Consider the following 13491-nt stretch of genomic DNA (forward strand, 5'->3'; position numbering starts at 1 on the left):
CCCCCGCTCCCACCCCTTCCCGCCCGCTTCACGAACTGGGGCTTCTCGGCTCTCCCTAGAGGCTCTGCGCTCTGGGGAGGCCGAAACCTCGACTCTCCGCTTCCCCCTCTCACCTGCCTGCCCCCTGCCCACCCCCCGCTCCCAGCGCCGCGCCGGGTGCGCTGGAGAAGCTCAACACGTGTCAATTGAATTGAACTGCTGCGGGCGCAGGCTGTACGCCGCCGCCGAGCTCCGATCAGCACGACGTTACCGAGTGGAAATTTATGGAGTGAACGGTGTAAGCCAAAAGTTGCTCCCTGCCAAGGAAAATAAAACGCGGGTGATAATCTCCCAAGGCAGGGGTGAGGGGCCAGGACAGACCCTCTAATCATCTGAGGTGCAGACTGTGAAATGCCTGAGAACGGGGAGAAATTCTGGTGGATCTCCACTCCCCTACCGCCCCCACTCCCGCCTCCTTGTGCTCCACGGGCTGCCTCCTCCATCCCCCGCCTCTCCAAACAATTCCCACACAATCGAAACATCCGGGGAACTCGGGCGCGGAGTTCGGGCGGAACGGCCACCGTTGCCCACGGTAGTGTTTTCAGGTAGCTCTGGACACCGAAATGGTAAAGGGCTTCTCCGGGAGGAAGGGGGGACCCAGTGTGGGGATGGGCACCGACGCGCACTCGCCCAGGCTCTGCTTGGTCTCGGAGGGGACGCACGACCGGGAGAGCGCAGCGCTGGTGGCGAGAGGAGGCAGCGGCAGCTGCCGCTGGGGTTTGACAGCTTTGGCTGAGCCGAGTGCTAGGCGCTTTACAGTAATTGCGGTCCTCCACCGGCCTTCTGGGTAGCGAGGGGAGTCTCGGCGCGCGGCTGGGAGAGCCGTCCCCGCCGCCCCCCATCCCCTCGGCTCAGGATCAACGGGCCGCCCGCGCCGCCGCCGCCGCCGCCCGAGTCGGTCTCTCGCTCGCCCAGGACGCGCGCCCGGGCGGGGTGTGCGCAGCCAACTCGGTCCAAGCGGGGGAGGGGAGGACAAGGGGCGAGGGGGACGCCACCCAAGTGGTCTGGGGTTCGAACCCAGATAGGCGAAACGCGCCGGGAATCGATGACGGCTGGGGAAACTCGGGCAAACCTTTTTGAGGAATCACCGCTCCGACACCCCACCGCCCAGGCGCTGCAACGGAGGGTGAGCGGAGGGTGAGCGGAGGCTGGGGGAGCTCAAACTTGTGAGAGCTGGAGGCGGCGGCGGGCGGGCGGCTGGCTGTCGCCTGAGCGCTGCGCCTGCAGGGGGAGGGGAGGCGGCTGCTGGGAGGGAGGGAGGGAGGCCGGGCGGGCGGGCGGGCGAGAGGGCGGAGGGAGGGGGAGGAGGAAGAGGAGGGAACCAGGGAGGGGGGACGCGTTGGGATCGCGGCGTGCGGCGGCAGACGGAGCCTGGGCTCCCAGCGGCGAGGGGAGGCAGAGCTACGCTCCTTGCTGAACGCGGACCGAGCTCGGCGGCAGCGGGGAAGACGCGCCGGAGCCCAGACCGCGACCGAGAGCGGGAGCGAGGCGGCAGCGGCGGCGGAGGGGGAGCCCGCGAGCTGCCGGGCGGGGAGCCCAAGCCGCGCTGTCGCCGCGCAGGGAAGACTTGGCCAACACACTCACACACACATAAACACCCAGCCCGAGCGGGCGCTCGCGGCTAATCGTCAGCATGGCTCTGGGGCTCCTGCCCGAGCGCGGGCGGCAGCAGCGGCGACGCGAGAGCTGCTGAGCCCGGCCCAGCCGCCGGAGCCCGGAGGATCGCGTGGGGCTGTCGCCACCTGCCCGGAGGCTTTGAGCCCACCCCCGCCCCCACCCGGCCCAGAGCCCACCCCTCGGCGTGGCCGACCCCGAGGGCAGCCGGCTGGCAGCAGACGGCGAGGGAGGCGAGCGAGCGCGGCCCCGCGAGCGGGTTGCGGGCAGCGGGGGACGGCAAACTTTGCTGTTCGCCGCGCTTCCCCGGCCCGGCCCCTTCTCCCATCGCCAAGGTCGCCACCCCACTTTCCTCCAACCCCGCACACCTCTCCCCACCCACCCCACCTCCCGTCGCTCCTCCTCGCCGCCTCGACTCTGCTCCGGGGAAAACTTCAAAGCGCCGGATCGCAGGCTCCCTGCTTACTCCCCGGCTGGGGATTTCAGGTCAGTGCCCGGAACACCTTTCCCCGCGGAGGCCGCGCGGGCTGGCGGGCGTGCGTGCGGCGGGCTGCAGTCGGCCCCCTCCCTCGGGGCCCAGACTAGCGGCGGGTGGCTCCTCTGACTCTCTGGCGTACCCCTCGAAGCTTGTGCCTCGCGCTTCACTTTGGCTGCTTTGCTCGCGTTCGTTTTTATTTCCTAGCTGTAAGTTATTAAAAATGCAGCCAACCTAAGCGGCCCGGCGTGGGCTTCGGGGAGGGAGGGGCGCGGCGGGGGTGGCTGCCGCCCCCCTGGGGGCTGGGAGGAGAGCAGGGAGTTCGCGGATTAGAAGTTTGCAGGCAGTGTGTGTCTGTGTGCGCGGGAGCGCGGTCGTCGCTGAGTGCCGCGAGTCCGGCGGCGGGGGGCGTGGGGGTGAGCTGGGCTGGAAGCTGGGAAGCTCGGCTCGGCGTTAGCTTGCTAGCAGGAAGGGGAGGGCGGCGGGTTCCCGTCTGCTTTCGTTTTCGACTCGGGAAAGAACTGTAAAAACCTCCAGCCGCCGCTGCCTCGTCTCACCTCTCCGGGGGCAGCTCGTTCTTGCTCGTGGAACGACGGCGTGTGCGTGCGCGAGGGTGTGTGTGGCGGGCGCCCCGGGCCGAGCCGAGCTCGAGCTGCCGCCGCTGCCGCGCGACTCGGGAGGGGAGTCCCGGTTTTTTGGTTTTTTTCGCTATTTTTGGATTGCTCCAAAGCGTGAATCACATGGATTAAAAAAAAACTACTAGGAAATCGAAACAGGCGACAGCCAGTTCCGACTCGGCCCGCCCGCCAGCCAGCCAGTTAGGTCAGACGCTTTGTTTTGTAAATGTTCTTTAAAAATTTTAATCTGCCACTCTGGTCCACCCGCACCTTCCCCGCGACGTCGTGGGGTTGGTTTTAAGTTGGTTTTAAGTTTAAGATCTACCCCCAGGGGTGGGGGTAGATCGTGCGGAGGCGGGGGCGGCGGCGGGCCGGGGGGCGAGACCTGGGTCCTCCTCTGGGTAGTGTGGAGTCTGGTGGAAAGCCCTGTAGGGCGTGTGCGAGTCTGCGGCCGGAGGAAGTTGGTCCCACTCGGAGGGCGTGCGGCGCAGAGGCCGAGGGCGAAGAGGAACTTGCGCACCCGGGCGCGATCCTCGGCCGAGGCGGGGAGGGCGAGGCGCCGCTGCACCGCGGGGCCCGCGCTCGGAGCAGGCGGGCGGCTGCGCTGCAGAGCCTCCGCCAACTAGGGGGCTCGGGGCGGCGGCGACGTGCTCCTGCTGTTGACCAAGCAAGCCCCGGGGCGCCGTGTGCGGAGTAGGGCGGCTCGAGGCACGCGTGGTCCCGGCGGGCTTCCCGCCGCCTGCACTCTCGAGTGGGCACGTCTCCGGGTCCCTGAGATGGCTGAGCCTGGCCGCGTGTAGGCCGAAGCCGGGGCGAGGCTTAATTTGCAGTTAATGAATCTTTTCCAGAAAGTCCGCGATCTCCAGCTAGAGGCTGTGAGTGCCCGCGCGCGAGGGCGCGCGCCGCCGGCGTCTAAAGGGTTGGGGGGTTGCGGGGATGGAAGAGCGAAGGAGGGGGGAGGGTTATGTGTATTTAAAAACAAACCTTAAAAAAAGAAACCAGCGCGCTTCAAATAGGTATTCGTACAGCCTCTTGTGTCTAGAGTAGACAGCTCAGGGTTTTAGCTGGGTTTTTTTGTTTGTTTGTTTCTTTTTTGAGAGAAGGCCAGAGGAGGGGTAGTGGTATTTGATTCTAGGGGTAGTCTCTGAAGAAAAATCCTTAAAATGACTTGGGAATAAAAACGAGGAGGAAATGGCCCACCCCAGAAGGTGGTGGGTGGTGAACGCAGACAGACTTGGTTATTTGTAGCCATCTGACACTTCCTGTGGCACTGGAAACGGACACCGCGGGCCGAAATCAATCCTTACGAGGTGCTGGATTCGGTTTGGCCAACAGAATTGCTTGTGTGGAAGTCATTTTAATTGTCGGCCTCCGAGACTCCTGTACGTGGACACTTGGAAAATACATTTGCTTCTCGACCCTTCCCACTCCACCCCCGACCTGTTATCTGGTCTGGGCTTTGCAGTGTTGGTTCCCGTGTTTATTTTGGGCATGATTTCACCGCGAGGAGGAAGCGGGGAGATGGCGGTGATTAAAATGCCGTCCAGGTTTAACCCGAGGCTGGCCTTTAGTGTGCGGGTTTACGCCGCCACTCACCGGGATTGCCTGGGGTAGTGGGGGGGCGCGCGCGGGGTTCGGGCGCCAGGCGCTCCACGGGCAGGTCGGGGTTAGGGCTCGGACGGCCCCAGCGCTGTCCTTTGAGGCGCTGTCACCAGTAGGTGACTGAGAGTTAATTGGGAAGTGTTCTCCGGATCAATGGGCCGCACAGCTCATTAGCGATTCTCTCCAGCCCTTTGCAGGGCCGGCCGGGCCTGTGCCTCCCACAGAGGCCGGGGCCCCGCGGCCCGGGCTGCGGAGAGCGCCTCTGGGAAGTGGGGAGGGATGGGCGGCGAGGGGCGACCGGGAGGCGAGTGTAACTTGGCCGGGCGGCGCGTTGCGTGCGGCGCCTGGAGGCCCGCGCAGCCCGCTCTTTCTTCCTGCTCTCGGTCGCCTCGACCGTGTCTTTAACTCGCTCCCGCTCGCGTCGCTGCCTGGCTGCTCCTCCCCGCCTCCCTCGCCTATCTCTTGTTCTCTAAGCACGACGTCTGTGCTCCCCGCCCAGTTTGGGATTAGACAAGATAAAAATAGGACTGCCCAGCGCACAGAGCTGTGACTGTGCCCCGGCAGCCGTGTTGGCGGGAGCGCTGTGGGCCGGGGCCAGGGCGGACCCGCTGTGCGCTCGGGGCAGCCCGAGCCCGTAGAGTCCCACCCCGACCCTGCAGGCGCGGTCACGCTCCAGCGTTCTGTCCACCGGGAACCGTGCAGGCAGGGGGACCTGGGTAGGGTCTCCGCGCTCTCGCGGGTGTTGTTGGTGTGCCTGTGATAGATGGGTCTAGACAGGCATGCAGGCTCCCTCCCGGCTGAAGGACGGGAAGGGGGGGGGCGGGCCGCGGAGGCGGCGGCAGACTCCCGTGAGCGAGCGAGCCTTCGGGCCCAGCGACCAGGGTGGAGGGAAGGCTGCGAGGGTTTCTCTTAACCCTTTAAAGACGATAGGGAGAGTGGGGGTGGGGAGTGTAGTAGAAATCCTGGAGGCAAAGTAGCCCCCTGGGGAGAGGAGGCGGGAGTCTGGGCTTAGGGTTTTCCTTTCTCTTCTGTGTATGCAGTCTCACATCCTGGTACATTGGGCTCGATTCTTCGACGAACCAAACGCAGCTGCTAGGTGATCTAATTTGACCCGATACTTCTCAATGGGGAAGGTGTGAACACACACGGTGGGCACCCTCACTTAAGGAACTGAGTTGGGGAGATGCAGAGGTTAGACCTTACCGTTCCCAGAGGCCCAGTATGTGAAGGTCTGCTCAGAGCTTTAGTCAGTGGGGCCTCTGACCGAGAGTGTTGCCTACCAAAGACCCAAGCCTGAAATGCCTGGCCAGTGCGTACAGGTATGCGTCGGAGAGAGCAAAGGGGTCCTTGAGTTGTCTATGTAAATAAAAACACTTTTAACCATGAACTTGTGGCGAGTTCAAATAAAATATGTGCAGGGAGGCAGCCTCCAAACAGGAGTTGGACAGTGATGTGTACAAGACCGATCATTTGTATACACATCCATGGGGTCAACATTGAATGGGTCTAAAAATTGAATACAACTCTGCAGGCATTGGTCTCGTTCTTTCCCTGAGGTAGAAATTGGTGGGTGGGTTACCCTATAGAGAAATGAATCATTAGTCACACTCCTCTCTCCTTCCCCCTCCTCTTCCTTTTAGGGTTTGGAGTCTTAGGGGATCCTCTAGTTACATTAAACTGCAAACCCATATTGGTCTGGGAACGAGCCCCATTATAGACAAAGCAAGAATGTAATTCGTGGGGAGGTGTACGTGTTAGACAGGAATGCACAGATTAAGATGTGCGCCTGAATGACATGTGCTGAGACAAATCAAGACACTTGGACTCTGGTGCCCACATGGAACAAGAGATACAGAAGAGAGAAAGAACTGGCCGCGAGGAATGTAAACATGGGTATGCAAATACTGAGACCTAGAGCGAGATTCTAGGAGAAAATCCCAGACTTTGTTGAGCTGGAAACTGGAGCAGAATTTCTGTAAGTTCGTTCGAGAGACAAAAGCCCATTTAAAGGTGTGAAGAGGGTCACTTGGAAACACAAAAAGCATTCACATGCATACGTCCATGCTTAGATACACAGGCTGAATGACAAAAACCCCTCCATGCCTGATGAAGATTTTCCTGCCCGGTGAGACAGAGCAGGGCACGGAAGTGTGGGCCACACAACCACATTCGCACACTCATTCACTGGGAAATACTGTGTCTTCGGCTAGAGGGAAACTGAGGGCGACGGTGCCTAGCTAAGGGTGGATGGCCCTTGGTTACTAAGATTGCTTCTGGTTATAGTTTCTTCCCACCTAGAGTGGGGAAGAGAGTATGTCTTGAGCAGGTAGGAGGATTTCTGAAAGATTTTTGAGTTCTGGACCCTGAGAGGATGGATGGTGGAGGAAAAAGAGGAGTAGCTTTGCATTCTGGGTCGGAAGCAAGGGATGTTGCGCTCCTCTAAGCCCTGTTTGCTAAGGTGGCGCAGGGCCTAGTGAACTGAGAGAGACTGAACCGAAAGAAGTGCGAAGCTCGGCCTCTGGGCGGAATCAAGGGGAGGTATGCTTTCTTTCCCTTTTTTTTTCCCCCTTGAGGAGACCGTGCGGGGACGGCCAGCGTAGGGAGGATTAGCAGGCGCCTCTGTGACCCCAGACGCGCGCGTAAACTCGGCTTGGGTTTGGTTTGCCCGCGGCGTCGATTTGCCGCGGCCCCTCTTTGTCTGAGCCCAGCCGGGAATTCCAGCTTTTATTGGGAAGACCGCACTCGGGTGGAGCCCGCGCTGGGTCGGGCACGACAGCCGGGCCCACGGGGCTGGGCAGGAGGCTCGCCGGCCTCCGAGCCGCCCGAACCCCAGGACGGTCCTCGGGGTGCCCAGCGGCCCCGGCAATGCCACCTCGGTGGTTTCCTCGAGGGCGGCGGGCCCGGCAGACCCAGCCCGGCGGGGCGTGGGGCCTCACGGGTCCCCTTGGGCCGCCGTACCGCCCCTCTCCCCCTGGCCCCACCGCTCCCCCCGCCAGCCCGAGGCCCAAAGGAGCTCTGAAGGCCCTTTGTTAAGCTCCAGGGTCACATCCGTGCCCCGGGGGCCGCGCAGGGGCGGGAGGACCTTCTCCTGGCTGGAGGCCTCCAGCCCTCGGCTCACATGGTTCGGGCCTGGAGGGGCCTCGCGCAGTCAGGAGGCCCGGCCCGACCGGGCTGCCTCGCCGGAGTGTACGGCCGGCAGGATTCCGTCTGTTTGCAAGGCTGGCTGCGCTGCTGGGGCCTAGATGGTGGCGCTGGCTTGAGAAGCAGCCGGGGCAGGAGTGGAAGGTCTTCTCAGGCCACCCCCGTGGCAGCCAAGCCGCCTGTGCCCCGAGCACTTGGCCGTGGACGTCTCCCAACCTCCAGCCCGGCCCGACGGCTTTCGCTGGTTGCCCCCCATGTGTTCCTCCGGAAGGGATAGCTGACTTTCTGTTGGATGGGAATTAACCAACGAGCTCTTCCCCCCCGCAACGTTTCTGTAAGAAGGTCCCCTTTCCCAGCGCAGGCTCATTTCCGCCGGCCCCTAGTTGAGGGTGTTGGAAATGTGGGGGGGGGGGGGGCGTCCCCGCACTTTGTTATTTCTTAGAACCATGTCTCCCCGGCCAGCCATCGCCCCTCAGCACCCATGGGCTCCGGCGCCCCGTGATTAGACTAGCGGGGAAGTTCGCCAGGAGAAGATCCTGACAGCCTAAAATAGAATTTGATCTAAAAGACAGTTTCCAGTATAATCTCATTATGCATCACAGACTCCCGGTGTTATTTTGTGGAAGGCGGACAATGATCAATTTACATTGACCCGGGGCTGGGCGAGCTTTTAGATGGTAATTGCCATATTGATGTGCATGCAAAAAGGAGACCTGCTAAAATTAAAGACCGGAAGCTAAATGAAACTAAATTTCTTGTCTAGGTGCAAACCAGAGGAACTACTGGGGGGAAGAGGGTGAGTCAGGTCAGGGTGCCAGGGGCAAGAGCAGGTGAGAGGCCCAAGAGCTCCGGGAGGTCACAGATTTGGGAGCGATCTTTGCCCTGGTGATTTCAAAACGTGAGGAGGGGGCTTGTATAGGGTATGGGGACCCAGCAGGGAAAAGTTATAAACAGGCACTATTGCATTGAAGGCACTGGGATCTTTTAATGCTAGTAGTAACTGCGAGGGGGGAGGAGAGGTTTATAGGGTTATAGGGGTCTTCCTGCACCATTTCCGGCACCCCCCATTTCTATTGTTCTACCCGAGCGCTCATAACCGTGCCAAGGGCACCCACATTCTTGCATCTGAAGAGTTAAATTTTTTTTTAAAGACAGGCCTTAAACTTCCTCCGCACCCCCCTGCCCCCGCGTCTGGTCTTTCGAAGAGAGCGAGAGTAGGGGGCGGTTCTGCATGCCGCTGCGGGCAGGCCTGGACCTTTGGAGGCTGCGGGAGTTCCTCCCCGGACGCAGCAGCAGCCCCGGACTCGGCCGCACGACGATCGCTTTGGGAAGCGGCTCGCTCCAGGTGGCCCAGGGGACTCACGGTGCCCGGGGGCGGGGGTCACCTCCTTGGAGGTTGGAAGGGCCTGCACGGAGGGTGTGGAGGCGGGAAGGCGGGGGCTGGAAATCCTGTCCCAATCGGCGGTGATGGCCAAGGCCGGAAAGTTTAAAAAAGAGAGAAAGCCACTGGCTGCGAGCCAGGGGCTGCCGGGCCGCCGGGGCGTGTTTGGCTGACTAGAGGGGTGAGGACCCGGCTCCGCCATCGCCTCGGTCCCTCCCGCTGCGGAGGCCCTGGCCTGCCCCAGGCGCTCCTGGAGCCATTTCACACATCCGGAGCCTCGGCCACTGGAGGAGCCACCCGCCCGGGGCCGGGAAGCCGCAGGGGCGGCTGAGTGTCCGGCGCTCCTGCCCGTTCCCCTTCCCACCGAGCTGAGCTGGAGACGGCCCTCGGTCGTGGAGCCTGTGGCGTCTGTGGCATCGGGTGTGGATGGTTCCCGGAGCTTCTGAAAGCCCGGGGCAGAGCAGGAAATTGAAGATGGGGTGGGGAGGGGATGTTGAGCGCTGACCCTGCGCTGCTGGGATGAGAAGTTGGGGAGAGGAGAGATAACCCCAACCTCCGGCTTGTCTCGGGACTTGGCTTTTTGTGGGGACCCCCAGGAGTCCAGGAGGGTCCAGCATCTTGCAAGCCGCTTCCCCCTCAGTTGCCTCCCCAGCCCACTTTGGTCCCTGAGTTTTTCATTAAAGTCCTAGGAAAGGTAGATGTAGGCAGTCTTTCCAAAGGGCTTTTGCTCTGTCTAGATAATTTGATTTATTGCTTTATGTGGCAAGCCTTCTTCTAGTTCCAGGTGTCAGCACTTTTTATAGAGACCTAAGAGTAGCACCCACCTCCCACTGCCTGTTCTGGGCTCCTGGAGGAGGGGAAAGTGGAGCCTTGTTGGGAACCCCTGGCCTCACACCAGGGTGTTCCAGTGTAGGGAGATGGGTAGGATGTTGGCAGAAATTTCGAAAGACTTCACATGGACCAAGAGATTTCTGGGTGTAGGAGAAACTAGGGTGCGGGCTCCTTGTGGACCGAATTTCATACGTGTTAAGTGCTATCCTTTTACCCTGTATTGGAGTACAAGGGCTAAGGAAGGCTTCCGAACTTCTTGGGGATTCTGGATGGCACAATTTGACCAATAATTGGCTCCTCTCCTCAACTCCAGGACTGAGTTTGACCGTGGCCCATTTTTACTAGCTGTGTGACCTTGGGGGCAGGTTATTTATGGCCTCTGAGCCTCAGTAAGTTTCTTCATTTGTAAGACTGGGAATAATTTTCCACCTTTAGGATCAAAGAATACTTGGCACATAGTAGGCCCGGAGGATTAGTAATTGCTTTGAATGACTGGTCAGATTCCTATAGGTTGCTTCTCCGTTCCCTGCTGCCCCTGAGATGCCAGCCCCCCCCCCCCAACCAAGACCTGCGTAGGCCAGTGTCTGGGGACCAAACTTCAGGTTAAGCTCCCCTCCAAGGGTATTCCTGAGGCTATTCCTCCAGGTCTGCCTCCGTGGGTTCCTCTTTCCCTTTGTTACAGTTCTTTGCATTCTGGGCTTTAAAGGAATCCATATGAAAAGGCTGGGATTTTTTTTTTCTCCCCCTAAGTGGGATCATTTATATGGTTAGGAATTGATTCCAGTACCGGTATCTAGGTGCTCTTTGGCAAGTTCTCCCGTCATTCTTTTGGGGAGAGGGAACAGCAACGGCTGGAGGGGAGAGACCTGGTGGGAAGAGGTGAAAGGGTCTGGCCCACTGCAGGGGCCAGAGGTGCTGTGGTTTGTCTGATAGGGATTAAGTCTGGATGTTATGAGGTCTCAGTGTGGTTTTCAATAAAAGTCTGTCAGGGATTGCTTCTTTTCTATCGATATGTATTTAAAAAAATTACTAGCATGAGAAGAAAACCAGACCTGTATGGATCCAGGCCGGTAGTAAGCTACTGTGATCAGGTTTCCTACTAGACTCCCAGAGGGGAAGTCAGCGTTTGATTGAAGCTACACTTGGTTCTTGACTCTCTGGGGATGCCTGCTCTGAAACAGGAGCGCTGCCTTTCTCTCCTCCCCGCCCCCACCCTCCTTTTCCCTTCTTCCCCTAAAAGACTTTGTGCTGAAAGAGCTTCAGTAGGCATGAGTCCCTGGTACCTCTCTAAAGAATGCCTTTCAGCCTTTGCTGACATTGTTTTGTGAACAGTGGGTTTTACCAGGCCAGCAGTTTTCCCCCATCTTAGCTCACTATTTTAGAAGTTCGAGTATGCCCAGGATGCGCCCAACTGCAGTGCTTTCCAGTGTGTGTAGCCAGGGCCTTGCCTGTAATCTGAAGACACCTTAACCTTTGCCCTAGGTGCCCCCCCCGGGGGTGGGGGTGGTGAAGGTGGGGAGAGCAAGGACAGGGGATCGTTGTTGAGTGTCTGTTTGTTTTCTCCAGCCACAGAGGCAGAAGGGTGGAGTGGGGCGAGGCCGAGAGTACGTTCCAGCCTTGGGTCTGATTTAAAACTTGGTTTAATTGGAGAAACTCTTAGGCATTTAACAGTTCTGTACAAATGCAAACTTGAAATAGCTCTAGGCCTACGTCAATTAGGAAAGAATAAATGAAGTACAGAGATGTCCAAACTATGTAAATCCTAGAGTTGTCTGCCCTCCCATAAACACATGACAAGTGCCAAGGCATTTCCAGTCAAAACACCCATGGAACCAGCAGCCTCCATCCTTTGTATTTATTATTTTATTAACAGCATTTTACACAGCATTTAACAAGCACAGCCTGCCTGCTTTCCACCACGGCTCTCAGCAGACTGAGGGGTGGAAAACAGATGGGGGTGGCGAGGAGTGGTCTCTAGAAGAGACTTCTAAGCTGGAGAGATCTCTTCAGATGGGCAAGGAAAAGGAACATTTGGGGTTCCTTTCTCCTGGCCCCAAAGAGAAGACAAAAGTAATGCTTTGGAGGAAGAAATCCCCTCTCCCTTCTCCGGAGGAAAGTTGTGCAGATGTGGTCTGTCTAGTCTCCACTTGGATTCCAGAAGGTGTGAAGCAGGGTCTGCTTTCCCAACACTCTGCCCATCAGTTATTGGTGCTTTTCAAAGAATAAGTGTATGTCTGCTATCAGTATTCTATATCCTGGTGGAAAGTTTATAACGAAAACTAATGCCTTTCTTAAGTCATAAAATGAGCCTTGTATGATTATTTAATTAAAATCTATTTAAGGACCGATTAGGCATGTAATTTGCGCTAATAATGACGATTATGGAAATGTTCGACTTAACCAAAAATCATAAAAGGAGACATTTTGGTCAGTGGGGCGACCAGGAAGGATTCAGGGAGTTGGACGGTTTTCCGAAACACACGAGGCTTTGGGCTGCAGAAAGTGCCGGGCTGCCTAGCCTCTGGGACCACGGTAGAGAGGGCTGCAGGACCCCAGGCCTGGCCGGGGCGGGCCGACCCACACTTTGCTGAGCAGAGAAACCGACCCTGGGAGTCTGAACAACCTTTATTCCCAGCTGAGGAAATGGGGGAGGGGGCCTGGGAGGAGGAAACTCTGGGAGAGCTGATGAACCGCACAGAACTCTGCGCGAAATGGCTGTGTTCTCTTGCTTTAACAATCAGCAGCGACACACGCATTGCTGCCTCGGCTAGCCTTGGCTGGAGCCTGGAGGGGTGGGGGGAGGGCGGTCTCTTGTTCCGGAGAAACCTGCCAGCTGCTGGGCTTGGTGCGAAGGCAGACACAATGCTGCTGTTGTTGGTTTGATCTCTAACTGGATTGTTAGTCTGGCCTTAACTGTGTGGTAAGGGGGGAGTGTGAAGGCTGTTTACAGCGAGTGCAAATAATGTGACAGCTGTTGGCGCACGAGCAGCGCTGTGCCTCCTCGGCGCTCACACAGAGCGCGCACCGTGCAGGCCCGCGGAGAGCTGCAGAGGTGGCCGCCCCTTGCTGGCCCGGGAGCCCTCGGATGCGCTGCGAGAGAGCCCTCGGCGGCGGCACCCGCCCCCCGCGACACGCATCTTTCTGGCTCCTGGGATCGTGGTGGACGTGCGCGCTGGCTGGTGTGTTGTGGTTTAGGGAACTTGTTAGGCAGAGGTGGCAGGAGAAGGCCTGCGGGGTCATGAGTGTCAACTGTCTGGAGGGGTTTGGCCGGGATCTGTTGACCTGGGGCCTCAGTGGCTTGTGACCGGGTTGTTAAGATTTGGGAAAATAACTTTCCGCCCTAAAGCAAGCCTGTTGGAAAGAATGTATTATTAACTGAAGGCTTTCTGGAAATTGCAGAGGCTCTGAAGGCCGTTGTTCTTCCTCTGAAATGGCCCTGTTATTCAGACAAGTTCAAGAGACGGGCGGCCGCTGTGTTCTATGCCCTCGGCCCTGTTTCCTGGATTGGAAACACAAGTGGGTAGGTTCAGGACCCGAAGGGGGGGTGAATGGGGGTGGGGAGGGGTGCAAGTCGGCTTTTGATCACCCGCCTCCCTTTGCCTTCCCGGTTTTTAAGAGCGCGCTTGCCTTTCAGCTGCAGGACCAACGGTGCTGTCTTGAGGTCTGCCCACAGCGCCACCCACTCTGTGACTTAATCAACTAAATGCCCAGAGCCCGGCCTTCTCTGAGTTCCTGGTCCTCTGCCAGGCACTGCGGGGAGGCGCCAGGGTGGGAGGGAGAACAGTTGGTGG

General features: G+C 58.9%; 1 long non-coding RNA gene across 3 annotated transcripts in view; it reads left to right on the forward strand.

Annotated features, from left to right (window-relative positions):
* Positions 1-864: 864 nt before the first annotated feature.
* LOC309799558 overlaps positions 865-13491 on the forward strand; it is a 49493-nt gene continuing 36866 nt past the window's right edge. The window contains exon 1 of one of the 3 annotated variants that reach the window (XR_014293303.1): positions 865-1165. This is a non-coding gene — a long non-coding RNA (uncharacterized lncRNA). Of the gene's footprint in view, positions 1177-13491 lie in introns of all 3 variants that reach the window. The other 2 variants (XR_014293304.1, XR_014293305.1) reach the window with 2 other exon arrangements.

This window comes from Mesoplodon mirus (assembly GCF_964341445.2).
Source record: "Mesoplodon mirus genome assembly, chromosome: 3".
Taxonomy (NCBI): Eukaryota; Metazoa; Chordata; class Mammalia; order Artiodactyla; family Ziphiidae; genus Mesoplodon; species Mesoplodon mirus.